The sequence below is a fragment of the Amblyomma americanum genome, chromosome 3 (assembly GCF_052857255.1).
Source record: "Amblyomma americanum isolate KBUSLIRL-KWMA chromosome 3, ASM5285725v1, whole genome shotgun sequence".
Taxonomy (NCBI): Eukaryota; Metazoa; Arthropoda; class Arachnida; order Ixodida; family Ixodidae; genus Amblyomma; species Amblyomma americanum.
The window spans coordinates 71,461,100-71,485,963 of record NC_135499.1 but is presented as its reverse complement, the minus strand read 5'-3'; the positions used below and the strand labels follow the sequence as shown (position 1 = coordinate 71,485,963).

Sequence of the window (24,864 nt, the reverse complement as noted above, 5' to 3'; positions counted from 1 at the left end):
AGCGACTTATGTGTAAATGTTTTTAAAAAAATTCGCCCTTAGGTTTAGTGCTTGACTCGCTTGAGCAATCGGAAGCAACTCTACAGAATGGCGGCGCCACAACACCTTAAGAAGCAGTGCACTCGCAAGAATTAATGCGTATTCAATTCGGCGACAATCATGCTATGATATCAGGATTTATGCTTTCTGACTGTTGGAAACAGGGCCTGTTGCTTCTTTTTGCAGGCAATTTTCGAGTAAAGGTCTTGTTGGTAGGCTTCTCAACCTCTCACCGAATTGCTGGGGTCGCTAAGTGTTGGCTTTGTGCAGCGGTGATGTGTACAATCACTGCAGTCCGGGACGATGTAAAGAGCGCATTCTTTTTGAAGAGAATGCAGTGGAATAGGCATATTGTCGAGAAAAAGAACATGCACAATGCCAATCCTGGTTGCATTTTATCGTGCGCACTTATTTTTAATGGCCATGCTTAGAGCTACACTGTGGACCAAATGAATTTGGCCACTCTCGATGGGATTCCTTGCCCCGGTCACAAAGAGACCACTCCCATCGTGTACAGAGCTTGCATAAGCCAGAAAAGAAGACAACTTGGGGACACTTGGCGCACATTAAAAGTGGAATCCGATAGATTTATAGATCCCCAATGCTACTACAATGGTGTATGCGAAGCTAAGCACTGGTTCTAACCTGATTTTGCCACCATTTTTCTTCTCTTCCTTGCATTTTCCGCATTCTATTTCTTGCTTCTGTTTCTCCCGCGGGAAGCTTCTAATGATGTCACCATGCCGTTCACGCAACCTCTCTCTATGAGTAATTATTTTCTTTCCCTCCTGCCATGGCGGTCACGCTGTGTTTACATCACCGCAAGTCGACGGGGTCACAAAATCCGGTGGGCAGATTACCACCTGCCAAGGTAGGCAGGTTGCAATAATGCCACAAGGTTACTTTACCTACGTCGACCACTCAGAATGTTTCATGACACACGCCACCGTTTTTGTAATAAGTGAATTGTATAATGGAGTTCTCACTGCCGGCTGATTTCGAAAGTAAAATGTTTGCGTCGACACAGAATTTTGGGAATGGATTATAAGCTCTTTCTTACATCATCATTCCCTTCAAAATGGGGGCATCCCATACTTTTCAGTTGAATATACTGGCATGACGATCTTCAAAGATAATTTTCCCGGCGATGAATAATTCTTCTTCTTCTGAGAAATAGTCAGCACATGCCGAAAGAGCCAAAACACAATTTTTACTCAGAACAGCAATTGGACTTAATCGTCCTCTGTGTCCTCTCAATAAAGGTGCATTATTCCCGCACTCTTAGAAAGTTCTGTGAAACTACGGGAAAAGCTGAACAGCTCCCGTCCCGCACGTCGGCGCAATCGCCAAAGTGTAGTTTCGGTTTCGAAACGGGAACTGCTACGCAATTCAGAAATGTGCAACTAAAGTGCGAAAGAGTTGGTACATTCGTGCTATTATGCTCAGCACTACACAGAGCGATTGCACGCTTATTATAAGCGTCACGCACTCTCAGGCTGTTCGTAAGCGCAAATAGCGTCTTTTAATCTTCGGAACATGATTGTCTTGCGGAGTGATACCACCCCTGGAGCCGCAGCGCACATCGCGGAGTGCCACAGAACGCGGCTGCTGATGCAACTAATGGCGCGCGAACAGCACGTCGTTTGACGGCGACTGCAACTGTGTGCCAAACAAGACAGCATTTCTTGGCCGGACAAAGCAAGTGCTGCTCGTTTTCAAGGTATGTATACATTCAGCTTTTATCAGCGCTGCGATTATCAAGACAGCACTGTCAGTTTTCGCGGCGAGCAACTCACTGTAGGGATTGGCAGCTGCAACGAGAGGAGAAAAGGAAACCATACGAACGAGTTAGTGTGTACTGTCGCTTGAAATGCAAAGAAAACATATATGCATGCCCCAAAATGGCCCTTGCATCGGCGTATCAGTAACCTGGCCAGATCGAAATACAGCATTATCGAGTATCGTGGCTCGTTACCGTATACATGCGAAGCGCGGGCGCACATGGTTTCGATTCGCCGTATTGAAGTGAGAAGGTGATGGGCACATGCTATACATACCGTTATTACATTTTTTTTGCGCCTGGGAGGTAATCCGCTCCTTATCCTGTCTTCGACATATGAGGCAGCTATAGGACAGCATGCATGCATTTTTATTTGTCTGCATAATTTCGTGAATCTATATACAAGTGAAACCATTTGACAAGTGAATCTCTTAGAATTGAACATGTCATTAAGTGCGTGCAAAGCTGAATCAATTCGTTATTTCAGTAATTAATTAATGTATTAAGTGAAGTGCAATACTCGTCTCCATGAAAATTGAAACAATTAAATTAAAATATTCTGCCAAATTCACTGAATTTATTCACTGCGCCGATTTTTCATGTTTGAGCATTATTTTTATTGTTCTTGATACAAATTATACATTGTTTTGCCATTGTGGTGTCGTTGGTTGCTGCTGTTGCGACTGTTTCTAAACATTTTGAACCAATTATGATACTGCGGCTTGCATTGTTTTGTTTCTCACCCTAATATCTTTTGTACAAGACATATTTTTTATAGCAATGTGTAATGTGTATTTCCTTTGCCCCGTAATCCTGTATAATGATGTTGCAATATTTTAATATATACGTGCATTTATTTTTCCTGGAAAAACCTGCAGTTCAGCATTGTTCTTATGTATCACTTTGCAACCGCTCACTCCCCTCTCTTACTGCTTCTGCATGGGCCATGAGAGAATTTGAGTAAATTATAATAGCTAATGCTGATTTGAACTGAATAGTTTAATTTGGTTGTATTTCATTAATTAAAATGAATGGATAAGGGTTGCCATTTTTGTATTACTGGTATATTTCCACTTCTGAATTTCCAACTGTTCAATTGTTTTGTGTTTGGCACAATAAATGTTCAAGTTCTGACGCGGCTTCTACCACCGTTCTCGCCAGCACCAGAAAAATTTATTGAGCATAACATTTGAATTTTGTGTATTGGACCAAAGTTGTCTTTTGGTAGGTCTGCTATACATGTTCAAAGCAAGTGGTCATCAGTTTATTTTAGCATCTAGCGAAACCACCCAAACATACCCCCTTTATATGCCCTGAGGCAGTAACATTGCTTTAAAAAAAAGCTGTGTGCATGTAATATAGCTCATCTAAATTTTTTGCAGCTGGCTAAATGGGTCATTTCATGCCAAACGCACCAATGTTTGCTCATAACCCTCTTTGATTTTGGTCCAAAAATTTGTCTTTTTATTGAACTCACAGAAAAACTTTTTCTTAATATCCAATGAGAAAAAATTTTTCTCATCATCTGACAGCCCTTTGAATTTTCCAGACTAGTGCAAAAGTAGGTCTCCGTACAAAATTCATGATAAAATGTTTCTTTTCTTTTTGGCCTCCAAAGTTTTTTTGGGAAACTTATATGAGTTGTATTTTTTATCATGTGTCAAGACAATGCCTGCACAAGGTTTTTGTTTTTGTAGTTTGTTTTTTTAGCTCCAAATGCTTCATTTTGGAACTTTTTTTAAAAAGTCCACACGACATTTATGAGCTATATAAAATTTTCATTGCCTCGCCAAAACATGTACGACATGGAGAAATTGTTTACACTAAAATTAAACTTAACTTTCAGAAAAAAAATTCCAAAGTTGCGAAAAAGTGCATTGTGCTGTGTTTCCAGACAAAAATATGCCATAGTGCTCAATGCAACGATGCAAAACCAATTCCTCAATCAATCATCGATGCAAAGTGCTGAAAACACACAGTGAACAGGTGGTCTGTGAGATTATTGGGGCAGCTTGGATATTCAGACTACGAGAACAATGCGTCAGCACACCGTCCCTACTGCTAACAAAAAAAGACCTTGAGCTGTCAAACGTGCAATGATTTTCACGACTGTGCAGGAGTGCGTGTGCCACACAGTGTGCAAGCCACGTGTCCTTGGAACATGTGGCGACTTTATGCAAGGGTATATGAAGTTCTGTATTTCTCAAAACAAACATTGCAAGTCAACGCTTGTTGTGTCGCCTTCTCATCTCGTGTACCCGTCTGTGTTCTGCACTGTTACTTGGGAGATGCTTTGGTGTGCTGTTTTTATAAAAGCCATGCTCTGCGAGGTGCGAGAACGGAATCAGGTGGCTCGAGGGGGCATCCACAAATGCGAATATGATCGCCTCGGGAGACCAGGGTCTTACCTTACGAAGGCCACATCATGACACCTTATCAGCTTCTCATATGAGCAGATGCTGCACAAAGGAGACCCTCTGGGTTCCGGAAAGTGCAGTTCAGAAAAAAAAGCTCCAACTTGATCACAAGTTTGGAATGGCTGGCTGTTCTGGTTAAAGGTATATGTGCATTGCACTGTTTTAAACATGCATCTCTCAGTACTGTTCTTGTTGAACTCGTATCATTCACAGAAACAGAGGAGTTTCAAATATCAAAGCAGGTATGTGCACAGGAGCTTTTGTCCCACCACCCGGAAATTTGGCACCATTTCACATTGAGCCACGCAAAAGCACTAGTGCAGTTTCTATTTCTAAGTTGGTAAAGCATCTGTATCATTAAGGCAGGAAGCAAGAACGACGGAAGATGCGGCTGCAGTAATTAAGTAAACTTATTGCTTTTGTAAAACGTGCATGAATACTTGTAATTATTAAATGTTCGAGAAGATGTCATTTCGCATCATGTTATTTTTCGCATTATATCCTTCATACTATTTACTTGTGCCACTTCGGAATCAAACCTGCGGATGAAGCTGATTAGGAGGTAAACATTTTTGTTCGGCACTTTCACTAGAACAACAGACCTTAATGCGCTGGATACATCTGAGTTTCAGAAAAATGCCTTATCTATCTTTGTTATAAGGGCTGTTGACGAAACAGAACTCAGGAGCTCGGCAAAATGAACAGAGTCCAGTACGCAGCTTAGTGGAAAATAAAAAAAAACAGAGGGACGCGGATGTGTGGCCTGGTCTACCCAGGTGATCATATTTGCTTTTGTAGATGCCCCCTCGACTCACTTGATTCCGTCTCGCATCTCACAGAGCATGATTTTTGTAAACACCGCACGCGAGAAGTGTGATGCCAGCTTCGCTCAAATTGGATGCGCAGCACGTGAGCACGTGAATGCACAGAAAGAGAGCAGCCTGAACAGCGCCGAGGTTGTCTTCTGCAGTGAAGTGATAGAATGGGGCAACCATTACTAGTGCTGTGGCGCTCAGCTTCAAAACTTTTTTCCTTCCCTAAAACAAAAAATTACTTGATAAAAATTTCTGAGCAAAATTACAATGAAACGAGCTATTAGAGGAATAGTATTTGGCATTTTTTCCAGTGAGCACCTCAGTATAATATTTTTATCTCAACACGTACCACAGTGCACTTTTTTGAAATTTTGTAATTTTTTTTCTGAACATCGTTCAGGTTAATTTTTATGTAAACATTTTTCCCATGTATAGCATGTTACGGTGAGCTAGTGTAAAATTTTATATTGTTTACAAACGTCGCGTAGACTTTTAAAATAAGTTCCAAAATGGCGTGTATTGAGCTAAAACAACGAATTTAAAAAAACATAAAAACCTTGTGCAGGCGATTTCTTGGGGCATGTTTAAAAATAGAAGACATCTGCATTGTCCACAAAAACATTTGAGGGCAAAAAAGAAATTAACATTTTATTATGAATTTTTATGGTACCTAGTTTTGCACTTTTCTCCAAAATGCAAAGGGCTACAGATGACAGGAAAATTTCTTCCCGCTACATATTAAGAGAGATTCCTTTTGACAGTTCAGTAAAACGCCACAAATTTTTTGAACATAATCGAAGCGGGTCGAGTGCAAACATTGACGCATTTGGCATGGAATGACCCACCTTTCAAGCAAATTGAGCATGCGCACTGAACGGCAGAGTTCAAACCCTGAGCTATCTGCAGGTAGGCAGTGGGCAGGCTAGTTCTGGTTTGGTTGCTAGCTATATTTTAATTATTGCTTAAGATGATCTCTTATTCAGGATTTTTTTGCAAAGGCAATGCTTTGTTCTTGCTTTATAGCCGTTTGGTTCATGAATTTCAAGCATTCCTTAAAATTAGTTGGCATTGCACAGGTGAATTGGTTCCAAAAAAATGTTTCCAGCTCATAAATCAACATAAGTCATTAGCTTCGAAACAGTGTGCAATAGCACTGAGGCTGTGTCTTTTTTTCGTCAGATGCGGCACAAGTGCATGGTGTGCGATCAAAGATTTCGTTCTCAAGAGGCCTTCTTCAAGCACACTTTGCTGCATGAGGGAGTGAGAAGGCGTGCATCTTGTGGCATTCGCCAGTGTACGGCAACCTTTCAAAGCTTTGTGGCTTTACGAAGTCATGTCAACAGATGCCATAGGCCTGTGAATAAGCGTGTCATACCCACATGCCGGAGTCCATGTGCACAGCTTGGATGCTCTGTGGTTCTCGGCAATCACAGTGATTTATTGGAACATACCCGTGACCACCTAAGGCGCAAAGAAGCAATAAGGTGCCCTTATCATGGCTGCTCCAGTCGGCTCACTACACTTGGCTCATTTAAAAATGATCTTTGTTTGTATCATGCCAAGAAAAAGCATGCGACAGATACTGCTGCTGAGGATTATACTGAATCAAGTGTGCTGGAAACAGTCAACGTGAGGACATCGCATCCGCTAGCCCTGTGCAACCATTGGAAGGCCACAGCACCCAGAGCACATGTCCACAATAAAATGAGAACAGTGATGATAAAGACGACGCGTTCGATAATGAACATAGCTTTCTGAAAAGTTTTGCACTAATTTTGCTGAAGCTCGAAGCGAAACATCTGGTTCCAAATGCAGTCACCCAAGAAATTGTTCAAGACCTACGGAGACTTCATGATATGTCCCAACAACAACTGCAGAAGGCGTTGATTGCCAACATGCAGTCTGCCAGAAATGGTGATCTCGAGCTGGAACAAATAATTTCTCAAACCTTCCAGAAGGACCTCTTCCACTCTGCTCTCTCAAATACAGGCATGTTGTGATCCATTCATTGCAGGTCAAAATTTTACCATGAAAATTTGCCTCATGTAGTGCCAGTTCCGCTGCGCTTGGGCATAAATGCCGCCAATGAGGAGAGGCACTATCATTATGTGCCAATTACACAAACAATTCATTCACTTCTTGATAATGCGGAGGTGGCTGGTTGTCTCTAGTCTGCTCCAAAGCCTCATGAAGATGGTGTGTATTCAGATTTCACTGACGGTGAAGTTTTTGCTAAGAAACTGTGCTCCAGTGGCAAAAAGCTTTCCCTCATTCTATACCAGGATAGCTTTGAGGTGACAAATCCTTTGGGACCTAGTCGTGGAACACACAAAATGTTGGCTGTGTACTTGAGCTTCGGAAACCTTCCAAGTTATGTGAGATCACAGGTAGATCAGCAACAGCTTGTTCTCCTTTGCCATGACAAAGATATTAAGCATTTTGGGAGTGAAGCAGTATTTGAGCGGCTCATTTATGATTTGAAGACATTGGAAGCTGAGGGAATTCCTGTTAATGGTTGCCACTACGATGTGGCAAAATTCAGTGCCGAATTGAAAACGCAAGGCGGGGATGTAAGCGCCTTTCTGAGGAATTGTGTGGAGGGCCTCTGAATAGGGCAACAGCAAGGACAACTTATGGCTGCACAGAATGGCAGCAACCAGTCACTGTCATAGACTTAAATGATTGTGAGGAAGCAAAAAAAATGCTTCTTGCTGAAAGCCTGAAAGCTCGAGAGGAGCAAAGCATTCCTCTGCAAGAACTCTTGATGCGTGCTTATGCAGCAATTCGAGCGACCATCAACACTAAGGGCAAGCGAGCTTGTGATGTACAGAAAGAGTGGCCCTTGCTGTTCACGCAACGGCACTTCCTGGCCCATTTTAGAAGGCATGTCATCATCATCATCATCATCATCATCATCAGCCTTACTACACCCACTGCAGGGCAAAGGCCTCTCCCATGTCTCTCCAATTAACCCTATCCTGATGCAGCGATGGCGTAGAGGTAGAAGGCATGTATGCAACTGTATTTGCAAGCTGCATGTCAGTAAATTGAAGTGTTGTTTGAGGTTTCAGGAAAAGTAACTGTTGCTGAGTGTGTGTTAAAGTAATGCTGGATGCCGAATGTGCACGGTAAGCCACGTATTGGATTAGGGCACTTCTACTACCAGATGCAATGTCAAAGAATAACTTCCAACAATTAGTGCAATAACTGTTTAGGTAATAAGGAATCCATAAATTACAGGCTGTGAGTATTCATTATCATGTCAGAAAAGTGAACAAAATTCAAAAATTGGGTTAAAATTTTACTTAATTTGAACCTCTGTGCAACAGTAGTTAATATAGTCGGGAGTAGACTGCACCTATGGGTAACGGAGTGGATTCCAAGAGAAGACAAGCATAGCAGGGGGCGGCAGAAAGTTAGGTGGGCGGATGAGAAGTTTGCCGGGTACGGTGGTCACAGTTGACAAAGGACAAGGTTAAATGGAGAGACATGGGAGAGGCCTTTGCCCTGCAGTGGGTGTATTCAGGCTGATGATGATGATGACTGCACCTGGTGCAGTTGCCTTTGTAAGTCTGTCATGCTGCCTTCTGAGAGCCTTACCGTGCAGTACAAAATCAACAATTTTTGCAGTCCATTTATTCTTGTTGTTGATAGTATGTCGCAGTAGGCATGAGGTATTAGTGTGGTCATGCATACAAGTGTATACCAGATATTTCAGGGAAGCCCGCATGTTAACTTGTAAGGTGCATAACTAAGTTCTGATAAAACTGTCACAGTTAGCACCTGGTTGCAATTAGAGATTTCTAGCTGGTCATTACTGATAGCCATGTCAATTTTTAGAATTTTGAAACACGATTACCTTTGGCGCTGTGACATGGAAAGTTTGGCTATTTCGAATATATAGTTACGTGCACCAGAGGGATTGGTTTGTCTGCATGCATTTCAAAAGTGCTTGTAGCTTGGCATGATCTAGCTAATATTTGCTGGGCCACAGCATCTAGAGTAATCGTGTTTTCGAAATTCAAATACTGATATGGCTGTTACTAATGACCGGCTACCATTTTTAATTACTGCCAGTTGCCTGACTGCGATAGTTATGAATTTAATTATCAGAAATTATTTAACCAACTTACTTGCAGACTTTATTCACCTGTTTGCATTTCCCGCTTACACTGGTATTATTCTGCTGCAGAAGCAGTCTTCATAACTCAAAAAGCCCATTTTTAAAAATTAGTGGCAGGCTTCCCTGAAACACATTGCATGTGACCATCAATTTCGCACCAAGATGGCAGGGCCAAAAAATGAAGGGGTAATGCATGACACAAAGAAGAGAGGGCATACCCTGTAGGTGTTGATAAATTGGTCAGCACTGGATCGTTAGGTTGAAAAAGGTGAAAGTCTTGTGCAAGCACACAAATTACCTTTCACTCACTGTTATGGTTGTTTTCAGCGATGTCAAGAAGGCTTTACAGCCAAACGTCTTTTTTTTCAGGCTAACGGACACGCAGCTAGGAGGATTATTTGTCAATCAAGAAATTGCAGACCTCGAGGCCTTGTATGCATTCCTGCGGCACAGCCTGAAGGGAGACGAGGCACTTCAATGGCTCCTTATGACAGACAGGGCAGCACAGTACATGGGCCGTCCAAAAGCTCTGCTCAGTGGGATGTTCCCATTGCTGTGCATTTTCTTCAAGGAAAAGACAGAGTTCCTATTTAGTGTTTTTGATGTGAGATTATTACGGGGATGGATACTTGGTAGCCTCTCAGCATTAACATAATTTCTGCGTTATGACCGTAGATGAAACTTTCACATATCTCTGTAAAATTCTAGAGCACTTGCTCCATCATTTGAGTTCACAGAAATTGTAGCCAGTGGCAACGAAAAATTAACAATTAACATGCGTTATTGTTCCAGTAGAATTTATGGGCACCACCTCAAAGTTTACCAAAGTGCAAAAAGCTGTGAACTTTCCTTTTCGTAGTCCTGCTGCTGCAATTAGCCAGGTGTTCCTTATTCCTGTGATTCTTCAGCACACTTGTTACCTGTGTGCCCTTGTGTTGAACATGCAGTTTCCTTATATTCATCTGCTTATGATAATGGCTTCTTACCTCCACAGACGTCAACCTGTGTTTCTGAACTGATTCGTGACCTGCCTCCTACACCAATGGTGGTTGTACTTGGTAAGATTTTCATAATTTTCTGGATGCTTTGAGCAGAGTATAACCTTCTAAAAAGCATGGAAGTATGAAAACTCATTTATCACAAATAATTAGAGCATGGTAACGAAGGAGGTTGTTGTGAATTACCCTGTATGTCAGACTCAATGCAGCTTCAAGAATTCGATGAGGCATGCCCAGCAAGCTAAATTAACCATCCGCGTGCCACAGTCTTCTCTTTGAGATTGTACCTGGCAGCATAACGCGTTGCTAGAACCTTGTTAGTGTAGCTATAAAATTCAGGTTTGTGGCCTATAATATTAACTTGAGAATCATCTATAGAAAATATCGCATGCATTGCCATTCATCCATCTGCTCTTGTCTGTTACTTTATAAATACCTTCAGTGTCTAGCATTTGCATCTACATAGAGGTGCCGTCATATTTTTTTTTGTGAGCTGTGCTGACATGACCAGCTATGTGAGAAAGATTTGTATGCCTCATGTTCATATTATCATACTAAAAGTTATTCTTCTGAGCTGTAGCATTAAAAAAACGAATTGCTCCACAATTGCTAATATTTAATCCGAACTCAGTTTTTGATGCAGTCGTTGAAAATTTTCTTTTCAGGCACAAGCATCTTTGACTGCGATTGTACGTGCATTGTGACACTCGATGGAGCGAAGTGCTTTGAAGGACTGAGCTTTCTGGCCGCCATGAAGACCCTGTGTGCTGCGTTCTTTTGTCTCAACAAGAAATACAATCAAGAAGTGCAAGCCACATTGGAATTCATTCAGAGGTAACCACATAAATTTTTCTCTTGTGTATAGACAAGTTTTTATCATATCTATCTCTTTATGACTGTTGCAGTATATACTCAGTAAGACGTGAGGAAAAAAATAGCATGTAAACTGCATATGCCTGGCATCCCTCCTGCAGCATCTCGACATTGTTGCGATTCAATGTGCACGTGCATTTTGTGCATAGTTTGACAACCTTAATAACACGAACTGATGGGCGAGTTGGTCTAACACTACGGTGAAACAGTGCAGTGGCACACGGACAAAAAAAGAAAGTAACTACTAATCTTCACTTGGTGGCTGGATGGCACATTCTGTCATGTGAGCTGAGCATACGTGAAGCCACTGGGAGTTGGATGGCTTATGTCAGAAGACGGAAGGCTGCTGTGCTTTTCAGTGAATGCAACCACAGCTTTCATCCTTTCGTACATAGTTTTTATGCCACTCTCTGGTGGCAACTGCTGTTTTATCACAGAAATAAGAAATATGAACACGAGAAATGTGAGCATCGCTTGTCAAACCTTCCAGTTTCAGGGAAATCCAGGAAAATATCCATGCAAATGCTGCGGTAGAGAGGTGCTTGCATAGCACTCTGCGTTCTTTTCTTCAGAGTGCAATGGAGTACTAGTACAATGACATTGAGGCTAAGGACATCTTATAACTGAATTTTCGCATAGCAGAGAATATGCGAACGATGACAGAAACCAGGGCGCCCGTCCTTTGAACAGCCGCTCGATTTTAAATACTTGAAATATACAGCGCTAGAAGTTGCAAACAGCCGATGTCGCCTGACGTCGATGGTGGATGTAGATGTTTATTGCTTTAAGCGTTCATTTAGCTACTGGAGATGCCTATAGCACAGCCAAGTTTATCTAGCGGCACCTACCTGAAGCACGCAAAATAGTTTTCTGGCTAGTCATAAGCTAAAGGAACGGCTTGTGAGAACGATAAATATTTACGGCAGCATGTGCCATTTTAGATATGTGAAGCGCGAGAGAAATGGCCAACAGGAGAGAGTGGTAGAGGACATGCGCTGCTTTAAGCCATCTGCACCAAGCCCCATGAATAAAAGCCCATTCAGGCATAGTACTTTATCTGCTACAATACAAAGCAGTACTTCATACCCTCGTGTACCAGGACACCACTGACGTCACATTGGGTAGTAGGTACATCCTCTGTCGGCTTTGCTCAAAAGAACAACTTGGCAAAGTGGTTGGCTAGCTGTGGAAGTTTTCCACTTACTACATGACAATAAAAATCAACGTTTGCAACCTGGTAACTGCAACATAATAAGCGGTATCACGCAAATTAGAACTTGAATACTAAGCAAAACTTCATGCTAGGCTTCGTGGTGCATATTATTAGACGGGTATTTTGTAGTGCAACAGGATGACACAGAGCTTAGGAGACAAGGCTCTAGATTGCCTGTAGCGCTGTCATGTGGTCAGCTCTCCTACTTGTGGTCCCGTTGCACTCTGAAGGACCCTTCTTCCTGAAATGTCTTTCTCAAAAACTTTTCTAGTCTTCTTGCATAGTTGATGGCGCAACAACCACGCATTGTGAAAAAAGACAAAAGTGACGGAAAGACGAAATGTGTAATGAATGATGCGAAACGGAAACCTCAGAACTTTGCTGATGTCCCATTCAGTGTACTGTGAAAGGCTGGCTTCTGGGACAAGCCAATTCACTTACAGTGACTTCATGCTCAGGCATCTTTTGCATCATTCAGCCCCTTAGTGGAGACCAGTGGATGTAACGCACTGATTCGCTAATGTACAGGAGTGCTACGCCCTTTCTTTGCTTTGTTTGCATGCCATTGCAATGTTTCACCATTGTGTTAAGACAACCTGCCAGGCAATGTGGTTTTATTACACAATAATGTCAAGTTGGCTGCACCTTATTCGGAGTCTTTTTGTAGCCCTACATCAACTTTTTGCAAAGAAAATGTGTGCAGGATTTTCATGTCGCATTTTCCAAGCTGTCATTTGCTGTGCTTGAGGTCACAATAAAATTTAAGAATGCGTTGCTTTCCATTTATGTTAAAGAGTAATGTGGTGCATTGGAAATAATTTTCCATATTGCAATTTAATAACGTAAGTCGAAGTGCTACTTCTAAAATGAAATTTCAGGCTCGTGTCATCTACTTGAGACGTATATTCTGCTGGTGTGAATGCTACGGGATAGCCAACTCTTGAAGCTGCGTAATAATGTCTAAATGTTCAGTATAATATTGAAGTGAGTACTTTTGTAATATGCATCTCTATGTTTAGCTATCAGATTACATGATTTGTGCTACCATTTTCAGGATGAAATGCATAAAGACAATGGACTGGTAAAACAAACTGAAGTTTATGTTGGAAGGTGTAATGGGCAAATGCCTTGACTTCGGTACTAAAAAACTATACCCTCTATAGGTGTCTTGTTTGCGATGAATGCTTCTTTTATTAACTAAAAGAATAAGGAAACAGCCACTCACCTGCACTTGAGCACTCTGGTTATGATTAACGTTACCGTTGGCTAGATTTTCAAGCTCATCACAAGTGTTCGGAGGTACATTTCGCTGTCAGTCTGGATGCTTAACTCTCTGTAATCATCCTCAAGATGTCTTCTGTTCTTTGAAACAAGTATAACAGGACTTTCGTAAATGAAAGAAATGCTTCACAGTTGTGATTTTTTCTGTAAGAATCAAACATCTGTCATTTCCTTATGTTGGTGTCTCATGTTCAAGGAACGTGGCAAAGAAAGGAAAAGTAAATGTGTGGGAATGTGTGCTCCAGCATAGCTATCACAGGCTTATTCCAATAATTAAATTGACAAAAAAATACCAAAGGTACCAAAGGCCAATAATATACCAAAGAAAAAAAAACCAAAAGCAAAAAAAAGCCGAAGGTAAAAAACCCTGTCCACTATGTTTTTGTATGGTAATTGAAAATATGCCATTCAATTTCATTATGTTATGTAATATGTAAGATTTTGGAGAGAAATTGTAAGAAATTTTGTTGAAGGAAACTTGTGTAAAGGCATGCCATTCATTTGTAGGGACGTCAGGGAATGCAATAAGGGTAAAATTATCATCTTGCTTATCATAGAAATTAAGTTGTTGGTGTTTGAAGTTGCCACTTCACAAACGGGAAGGCAAGCATGTACATATTCTTGTTTTTGAAATGGCAACACAAGAACCTTATAACTCAATTTATATGATAGGCAGGTTGATTTTACCTTTCATTGGTGTCAAGACAAAAATAATAGCATGCATTTCAGCAAGTTTTCTGCAGCAAAATTTCTTAGTTTCTCTCCAAAATCTTAACATATAAGTGCACAAGCATTAGATGTCTATAAAATTCAGTGGCATATTTGGAATCACCGCGTAGAAACACGTTCCAAGGAATTTTCATAGTTGTGACTATGATTGGAAATTTTTTTTCTAAGACCAGCTTCCCTGCTTACATGGATTGCATGTGACATCACAGATGCCATGATTGAGTCCAAGGCGTAGCTTCTGCAGTGCAGGTCAGAGCAGGCGGTAACACGTTGATTTAAAAATGCTCAGGTTTCCGCAGTGACTGTTTTCAAACATGGAGCTGCTATGACGGTGCAACACATGTACAGTGGTTTATAACTAGGAATCAGTGCTTATACTGCAGTTCACTCATCACATGTCGAGGCTATTGTTCGGTTCATGAAGTATAAATAGCATCAAGAAAAAATACGATTATAAATAATTTAGCTGCAATAGGGAAATACTACAAGGTAATTCATATATACTAATGCTTAATACATGATTTGAAAAACAAAACATGGAAGCAATATTTTGGTATCTGCTGTTCTTGAATTCATGTTGGGCATGGCCTATGTAAGCCTGCAGTTTAGCAAGGCAGCTAGGAAAGAATATTTATTTTCATATTCTTACCGCCCTTGAGCCGGCCCTCCTCGAGAGATGAGTTGTAATTTAATGTGCTGTAGTTGCAAAGTAAGTCTTGGGAAAGGTGCTAGTTTTTTTCTATTCTCCACACCCAGCAAGAGTTGTGCTAAAAGACAACATGCACACACGTGCGCTCAACCTGTCTGCTTATTGTGTATCGTGTTTTAGGGCAGTTCTTCATGGCCTTCCTGAAATCTTGAAGGCTAGCATTTATGTGACTATGGCTCAGTTAATAACTTTCTTAAGCTACATTAATCATTTGGCTCTGTATTAAAATCGGAGCTCAACTGCATTGGATAGTCATGTGTAAGATCCCTAGTTTTTGAAAAAGAAACCCCGCTGATTTTAGCATTTCTGTGCAATGGTGTGCTAGCGGCCACATTATCTTGTTTGGACGATATTGTGCCTTCAGTAATCAGTACGATGACGTAACGATAAGAATGCTATTGTTTGTCACGTGACTTATCATGAAGGGTCATCATCATCATCAGCCTTACTACACCCACTGCAGGGCAAAGGCATCTCCCATGTCTCTCCAATTAACCCTATTCTTTGCCAGCTGCATCCACCGTTTACCTGCAAACTTCTTAATCTCATCCGCCCACCTAACCTTCTGCCGCGCCCTGCTACGCTTACTTTCTCTTGGAACCCACTCCGTTACCCTTAAAGACCAGCGGTTATCTTGCCTTCGCATTACATGCCCTGCCCAAGCCCATTTCTTTCTCTTGATTTCGACTAGGATGTCATTAACCCGTGTTTGTTCCCTCACCCACTCTGCCTGCTTCCGATCTCTTAACGTTACACCTATCATTTTTCTTTCCATGGCTCGCTGCGTTGTCCTTAACTTAAGCTGAACTCTTTTCGTTAGCCTCCACGTTTCTGCCCCGTAGGTGTGTACCGGTAAGTTTATGCTGTTGTACACTTTCCTCTTGAGGGAAATTGGTAAACTGCCACTCATGGTCTGCGAGAATTTGCCATATGCGCTCCACCCCATTCTTATCCTTCTAGTTATCTCAATCTCATGATCCGGATCGGCTGTCACTACCTGCCCTAAATAGACGTATTCCGGCACAATTTCTAGGCTCTTGCTGCCAATTGTGAACTGTTGTTCCCTTGCTAGGTTGTTGAACATTACCTTAATTTTCTGCATGTTAATTATGAAGGGTACAACCTGGCAATGAAAAAAGTTCAGCTGATGCCTTGGTATATTTGCTACCGTTCTGCTGATGCAAACTAGCACAAGTGCTGCGGCTCTGACAGCAATGCTCTCACACTCTTGTATGAGGTTTCCAGCACGGGCACCTGCCAAAAGCAGTACTACCATATATGCAGAAATGCAGCACGAGTTTATTTTTAAAATCATATGCTTCAGAAAGCACCTCACGTTATATTGGATCCAAGGTATGAATACAGAGCAATTTTTTTTCTAACTTTTTTACACCCATAGTGAGCTCACCCAACAGACTATGAGCTGCGAGAGTAAGCCAACTTTTTGGTGGCCAGGAACGTGGAAAGGAAACCGTGCAGACTACTGAGAAAGAATACAAGGCACTGGAAGAGCCTTGAGTAGTAGGGAAGGAAAAAATTGCTAACAAGCACAGAACTGTGCTGCATGGACCATGAAGCAGTGAGAAAAGGAAGCGATGGCATGCGAGCTGTTGCTGTAAGGCAGCGGAGAATATTGCAGATTCTTCATATGGAATTCACAGAATTCAAAACTTTTTCTTAAAATTAAGAGCTTAGGCATGTGGCAGCAACAGCACTGTACTGCTGTGCAGCAACAGCACGCACAAGGCATATCTCTGGCACCAGAAATTTGCTGTGTAAAGCATGCTAAATCAGAATGCAGTGAGTAACTGCAGTATTGCTATTACTGTTGCCTGCCTAATGCTGGAGGCATTTGCTTTCTTGGCATCACAGCATCTCTTCCTCTGTGTTTTGTGATACGTGGTTTTTCTTGAAAAGCTAGTATAACCATGTACATGATGTTAACATGAACCCTTATTTCCACAGAAGTGGAGCAAAGAGCAAAGGCGGATCTAGCTTCTTAATATTGCCGCACTTAGTTTAGCCATCACGCTACCGGCTCCCCCGTGCGGTCTGTCTTTGGCCTTTGTCGCGCGCCGGACTTCGTCCTCTTCTGCTCGGTGCTAGGCCCTGCCGGCTACGCTCTGCGCAGTGTGCTCGCCATGTACTGTTCTGCCAGGGATTGAACGTCCTACCGGCGTCCGTGACATTTTTGGTGGAGGTGCTGGGTACGATCTATGTACGAAGAGGTCCCAGGAACGTCCAGCGCTCAGCCACACCCCCTGGACACGACACCTGTCCACAAGTCAAGCCGCCGCTTGAAAGGCTTAGCTCCCGAGTACAATCCCCTCGCCGCGCCGTCCCGCAAGATGACCTCTACGGTGGCCAGCCAGTCCTTCCAGCAAACTCTGAGTTCGCCACCGCTGCTTCTCCATTCGCCTCGTACGCCCGCGCCGTTTCATGGTGACAAGTTTGAAGATGTGGAGGACTGGTTGAACGGGTATGACAGGGTCTCTGAATTTAATCTGTGGGACGAGGACCGCAAGCTTCGGAACGTCTACTTTGCCCTCCAGGACGCCGCCAAGACGTGGTTCGAAAACCACGAGTCCGCCATTCACACCTGGCAAGACTTCCGGCGCCAGTTGCTGGATACGTTCAGCAGCAACGAGCGGAGGGAGCGTGCTGAATTGGCCCTGCAATCGAGAGCGCAGCAGCCAAACGAGAGCGTGGCGATGTTCGTGGAGGACATGACCCGGCTTTTCAACCGCGCTGATCCTTCGATGTCGGAAGCCAAGAAGGTGCGCCATTTGATACGGGGCGTCAAGGAGCAATTGCTCGCTGGGCTCGTGCGCGATCCTCCGGCTACAGTCGGGGATTTCGCAAAGGAGGCGGCAGGCATGGAGCGCGCCCTGCAACAGCGGTTTGCGCACTACGGCCGTTCCTCAAACATCACTGCTGTGGAGTGCCACATGCCGAGGCCCGGGGATGAGAACACCTCCCTCCGAGAGCTCATCAGGAGCATCGTTCGCGAAGAGCTGCAGAAGCTTCGCTCTGTGGAGCAGCCTCCTAGTGTCACCGCCATCTCGGAGGCTGTCCGTGACGAGATACGCCGCACGGTGCAGCCCACTCCACCGCCGCCACCGCCAGCGCCCTATGTGATGACATACAGCGAGACATTGCGAAGTCCTGCGCCACCACCGCCGGCGTTCTACTCTCCTCCCCTACCGCGCCGTCCCACCGATTCCCGCATACGACAGCGCTGCCAGACGACCGCCCACCCGTCACGAAGGCAAACATGTGGCGAACGCCGAACAACAGGCCCTTGTGCTTCCATTGCAGCGAAGCAGGCCACATCCGTCGTCACTGCCTGTACCGCCGGATTGGCCTGCGCGGCTTTTCGCCCGACGCACTCCTGCCGCGCTATGGTGAACGACCCCGCGAGATCGATCAGTACCTAGCGGCCAACGTCCCACCTGTACCCACTGCCCAACGTCAGTCCAGGTCACCGTCGCCTCGACGGTTTTCTTCACCAGTTCGCCAGTCCTACGTCCGGCAGTCCTCCAGCCCGCGCCAGGAAAACTGAGGACGGCGACCCCCGGAGGTAGGGCCGCCGTCACCGGACATAATGACGAACATCCTCCGCTCACCGACGTTAGCATGCGACCCAACCTCCGACCCCACGCCGCGACGACCTTTCGACGCCCAGAGACGCCTTCTTCGCTTGACGCCTCAATTGGACAATCTGAACGACCCTTAAGTCCGACGACTTTTCGACGAACGGAGACGCCTCCGCTTGACGCCCCAACCCGACCGCGAGAACGATTCCCTAGTCCGACCTCCCTCACACAGCGTTTTTCTGACGGTGAACAAGCTTCGGCTGAAATCTTGGTCATCGTTGATGGCCGCCGCGTGACTGCTCTCGTAGATACCGGCGCCGATTTCTCCGTCATGAGTCGTGGTCTGACGCTTGTCCTGAGGAAGGTACTGACACCTTGGCCTGGAACACACATCCGGACAGCTGGAGTGCATCTGGTGACCCCGCTTGGCGTCTGCACCGCTAGAATGGAGATTCGTGGTGTCACCTTCACTGCCTGCTTCGCTGTGTTGGCTCATTGCTCGAAGGACCTCATCCTCGGGTTAGATTTTCTTCGGGAACACGGTGCGATAATCAACCTCCGCGATCTTGTCGTGACGTTCTCACCTCATTGTGCCATAGCCGACAGCAGCGATCCCGACAGGCCTGTTTTTCGCGTGTTTGATGACAATGTCACGCTACCACCACGCTCGTTTGTTTATTACGGTGGAATGCTCCAACCCACGCACTCCTCACGGGGTTGCGGAAGGTAACCTGTCGTTACAGCTGAGTCAACAAGTCTGCGTGGCGCGGGGTGTTACTTCCCTCCGCGGACTGCGAACGCAGCTTTTTGTTACGAACTTTAGCGCCGAATACCACCACTTGCCGCGAGCAACCACCATAGCCTATTTCGATGAAATTAGTGACTCAGTCTCCCACTGCGCCAGCTCCCTCAACGATACCCATGCATCGACGTCTGACGCCCCCGTTATGACTGACGTGAACCCCGACCTAACCGCCGATCAGAAACACAGCCGCCACATGATCCTCGACTCTTTTCGTGACTTCTTTGCGACCACTTCTAAAGTTCGACAAACATCGGTCGCTAAACACCGCATTGTAGTGGATGAAGGCGAGAGGCCTATACAACACCACCCCTATCGAGTGTCTGCGAAAGAACGGGAGGTGATTCGGAGGCGGGTTGAGGAAATGCTCCGCGACGAGGTTATCCAGCCGTCAACAAGCCCGTGGGCTTCGCCCGTTGTGCTGGTCACCAAGAAGGATGGCACTCTCCGATTCTGCGTCGACTATCGTCGCCTCAACAAGATTACTAAAAAGGACGTTTATCCGTTGCCCCGAATTGATGACTCGTTCGATCGCCTGCGTCATGCCCGATACTTTTCCTCTCTTGATCTACGCAGTGGGTACTGGCAGATCGAAGTCGATGAACGTGACCATGAAAAGACCGCGTTCATAACGCCTGACGGTTTGTACGAGTTCAAGGTGCTCCCCTTTGGCCTGTGTACCGCTCCTGCCACCTTTCAAAGAATGATGGACACTGTCCTGGTTGGCCTCAAATGGCTGTCGTGTCTCGTCTATCTTGATGATGTGGTTATTTTCGCTGCGACCTACGAAGAACATCTCAAACGCTTGAGTGCAGTATTGACGGCCATCCGATCAGCCGGTCTATCTCTAAAACCCGAAAAATGCCACTTCGCGTACCAACGGCTTAAGTTTTTGGGCCATGTTGTGACACCTGAGGGTGTCAGCCCCGACCCTGACAAGACGGCTGTTGTAGCTGCGTTCCCGACTCCCACTGATAAGCGAGCTGTGCGCCGGTTTCTTGGCCTCTGCGCATATTACCGACGCTTCGTGCAAGACTTCTCCAGGCTGGCTGAGCCTTTTACACGGCTAACAAAAGACGATCAGCCTTTCGTCTGGGCACAGGAACAGCAGGACGCCTTCGAAAAACTCCGCAAACGCCTACAAACAACGCCCATTCTTGCCCATTTTGACGAGGCGGCGGATACAGAACTTCACACCGATGCCAGCAACATTGGCCTCGGTGCAGTCCTCGTCCAGTGGCAAGATGGTGTTGAGCGTGTGATTGCTTACGGCAGCCGCACGCTGTCTCGGTCCGAGGCCAATTACTCAACCACTGAAAAGGAGTGCCTAGCTGTTGCGTGGGCGATAACGAAGTTCCGGCCCTACTTGTATGGTCGCCCGTTTCGGGACGCGAGTGACCACCACTCACTGTGCAGGCTCGCGAATCTTAAAGACCCCTCGGGCCGGCTAGCTCGTTGGAGCCTTCGCTTGCAAGAATTTGATGTAACAGTTGTCTACAAGTCGGGCAACAAACACAGCGATGCAGACTGCTTGTTCCGTGCTCCTATCCCGTCCAGCTCTGATGACCTCGAAGATGACCCCCTCTTTATTGGTGCTCTGACCACGTCCGACCTCGCTCAACACCAGAGGGACGACACGGAATTGCGGCCACTCATCGATTATCTTGAGGGTACCGCCTCGTTACCGCCTCGTCTATTCGCGCGTGGCTTGTCGTCGTTTTGCTTGCGAGATGGCGTCCTGTACAAACGAAATTACGCCCCGACGGACTCTGGTTACCTGCTCGTGGTTCCAACGGCGCTCCGCACTGACGTTTTGCAGGCATGCCACGACGAGCTTCCTTCCGGCCACCTCGGGTTTTCTCGAACGATGGCACGAGTTCGTCACCGTTATTACTGGCCCAAGCTTTCTGCGACTGTCAAGCGTTATGTACGTACTTGCCGCGAGTGTCAACGTCGGAAGAAACCACCTTTCAAGCCGGCTGGCTTGCTCCAACCCATTGCTGCGCCGAGAATTCCTTTCCACCAAGTCGGCATGGACTTACTGGGCCCATTTCCCACGTCATCATTGGGTAACCGGTATATTGTGGTTGCCACCGACTACCTCACCCGGTATTGTGAGACGAAAGCCCTTCCCCGCGCCACTGCTGCTGAAATTGCTGACTTTTTCATCATCAGCATAGTCCTCCGTCATGGCACCCCTTATGTTGTTTTAACTGACCGAGGCACAGCGTTCACGTCCGCGCTTACTCAGGAAGTTATGCGGCTCATTGGCACAAGTCATCGTAAGACCTCAGCTTACCATCCTCAAACCAACGGCCTAACCGAGCGCCTCAATAACACTATTGCTGATATGATTTCTATGTACGTCGACGACGACCATAAGAACTGGGACGAAATCCTTCCGTACGTCACGTTTGCCTACAATACTGCCCTTCAAAAGACGACGGGGTTCACGCCATTTCGTTTGGTACACGGTCGTGAAGTCGTGACTATGTTGGACACGATGTTGTTGCCCGATATTGCCCGCCCATCCGTTGCCGACGCTGATGCATTCGTTCGCCATGCAGAGGCTGTCCGCCGGCTGGCTCGGTTCAAGAAGTCGATGCTCACCGCTATAACCTCCGTCACCGCGAAGTCGTTTTCCAGCCTGGCGATCAAGTGTGGGTTTGGAGCCCCATCCGTCTGCGCGGTCGCTGCGAGAAGCTTTTGCGCCGTTACTTCGGCTCCTACGAGGTACTCCGCCAACTCAGCGACGTTACGTATGAAGTGCGCCCGCAAGGGAGTGTTCGTTCTTCCAGACGCCCGCCGACATCCGAAATTGTGCACGTCGCAAGACTCAAGCCATACCATGCCCGCTAGGACAACTCTCACCACGTTAGGTGCCTGGGATTCTGTTAACACCAACACGTGGATCCCCCTCACTGTCAGGCATCGAGTCGATGCCTTTCCAGAGGGGAGGGGCAATGCCGCACTTAGTTTAGCCATCACGCTACCGGCTCCCCCGTGCGGTCTGTCTTCGACCTTTGTCGCGCGCCGGACTTCGACCTCTTCTGCTCGGTGCTAGGCCCTGCCGGCTACGCTCTGCGCAGTGTGCTCGCCAGGTACTGTTCTGCCAGGGATTGAACGTCCTACCGGCGTCCGTGACATGTCTTATTCTTTTCAGGCAACTAGTGGGCATGAACCCAGAGGAAGGGAGCCGGCAGTTGAACAGGAGGATCACCTCAGTCCACCCAAAAGTGCACAGCGCCCTTCAGCAGCTTGACAAATTCAAAAAAAAAAGTGGCAAGATTGCATGTCTCGGATTTAGTGTGTTTGTGAACTTTGAACTTTCATTTTGGATTTATTGCGTAGCTCAGATTACGAACTCTGATATCGGAAGTTAGATATTGGAAATTAGATTCGATTTGCAAGTACATGCATAATGTATATCATTTGATGTGTAGCTTGTTTTTGCTATTTTTGTACCTTTTTGTGTTCTTAATTAAAACTGTTTCAAACTATTTCACTTCTATGCAATTTTATCACTTCCTAGATTGTGTTTGAAGGAGGTGCAAAATACCACACGCAAGCTATTTACATTCAAAGTGTGTTCATTTTGATACGTAATCTGTGTGCAGAAAAATTTGTTTGCATGCTACAGACATGACACATTTACCATGCATAGCATGCCTCTTACCTGAACGTGGGCCTGGCTCCAATCAAAAAATACAGGAGTGTAATATTGCGCATCATGTGCCATCAAGCATTAAACAGCATGTGTTCAGTCAGCTTTCAAAGATGAACATAGGCTGCTCATAAATGCTACGGGACATGCGTATGTTAGCATCTTTGCAGTGGAATGTACAGTGCAGCATGACAACAGAATGTGATATGTAGTCATATAACACAGATCCTGTCATGTTAACTTGGTTACAGCACGCATGCTATACATTGTTGTGATGATTGGTGTTATGTTGACATAATAACAGCACATACACCGTGGCATACAGAACATTTGACATCATAACAGGGTACGTAGCGTGTGTGCGCTAACCTTGTTGCCGCAAAATGCACCGCACCACTTTACCACGGGGTGTGTGCACAACGGAGTGGTGCAGCACATGTTGCGGCAACAAGGTTAGCGGCCACATGTCCTGTATTTATGCGGGATTTTTTCTTACAGTGGGGGATATGAAAACGCGCCCTTCACGACTAACCGCTAGCAATAACTTTTAAATGTATTTTGTAGTGTTTGAGTTATCTGTAGTCGAAATTTGAATCTCCGCTTCTGCGCGTCTTTCCCGCTCCTCTCTTCACTTTTCGCGCGGTCCACCTCCGCCGGCCCCACCGCATGAAAACACCTCTTTCGGGCGCTGCAGCGCCATTGGTGTGGGCGCAAGGGTGATAGGAAATGCGTGTCCGCCCCGGCAGCCACTCCTTCGTTGCAACCAGCCAAACTGAGCCCGGATAAGCATTCGCTAATCCATGAGCCGACTACAACTCAACTTTTTGCTCTGAGCACTTTATGTAAGATCTTTTCTCAGCACGGGTCTACCCGCATACAATAGTCGGTATCAAACTTTGGCACCCCACATTGGCGTCTTAGAGCTTCTGGACCGGTGTATACTTGATGTTCGCGCCCGAAAATACAAAAAGCCATGTTATGATAAAGACTGCCTACTACAGTCGTGCCATGAAAAAGCCTTCACGCAGGTGTGAGCTTTCCACAAATTCACCGCCAGCGGGCGTGACGGGCGACTAACTGCGTGGCTCCCAGCGGCCGAGGTAGAAAGTAGGCCTAACCTGCTGCGCATCGAAGCCGCAACAGACGGGGTTTCGGAACTGGCCAGCGCTGTAATAGCGATTCTGCTCTTTTTACCGCTTTACTCACAACAAAAAAGATGTGGTCGATTTACGCGACACCTTCAGCAGTGGTGCTGGCAGACGTAAGACACACCGCACCGGGCAGCAGCAGCAAAGTGGCAAAAATTTGATCCATCTTATCACTTTTACCAGAAACTCGGTATTGGTCACCAATCCTCAAAAATGATTTATTTTTGTTTGTTGATTATTTATCTCAGGCGTTATCATTTTTCCGAAAAAACAGTTTTTTGCGCGTTGTGACGCCGGGTGGCAGGGTACCGGGCTTGTTTATTTTGGATATCTATGTCGCTAACATGGCTTCCTCTGCCTAAAAACAGACAGCCTAATTGGATGCAGTACGTATGACGATTGTGCTTGAATAGCCCGGCGCAGACATCACTTCGTCGGCCTAAAGCTGGGCCTCGCCTGTTGACCCCGTAGGCTTGTACATCCTGGGTGAAAAACATACAGCTCAAGGGTTTCCCTTGTAAGCAGTCTAGTGGATCCCATATGTCGCACGCTTGTAAGTTAAGTGCTAAGGAGCGGTGAGGACGAGAGATTCTTTCTATTTCGAGGAATTTCAAACGCTTACGATGCTAAAGGAGGTACACAGCACGGTGCAAAAGAAAGCACCTCATACTGTATAG

General features: G+C 45.4%; 1 protein-coding gene across 1 annotated transcript in view; it reads right to left on the bottom strand.

The window, feature by feature from the left end:
* The window catches only part of LOC144124659 (uncharacterized), a 105,602-nt gene that overhangs the window by 45,369 nt on the left and 35,369 nt on the right, over positions 1 to 24,864 (bottom strand). The gene's annotated exons all lie outside the window — the stretch shown is intronic.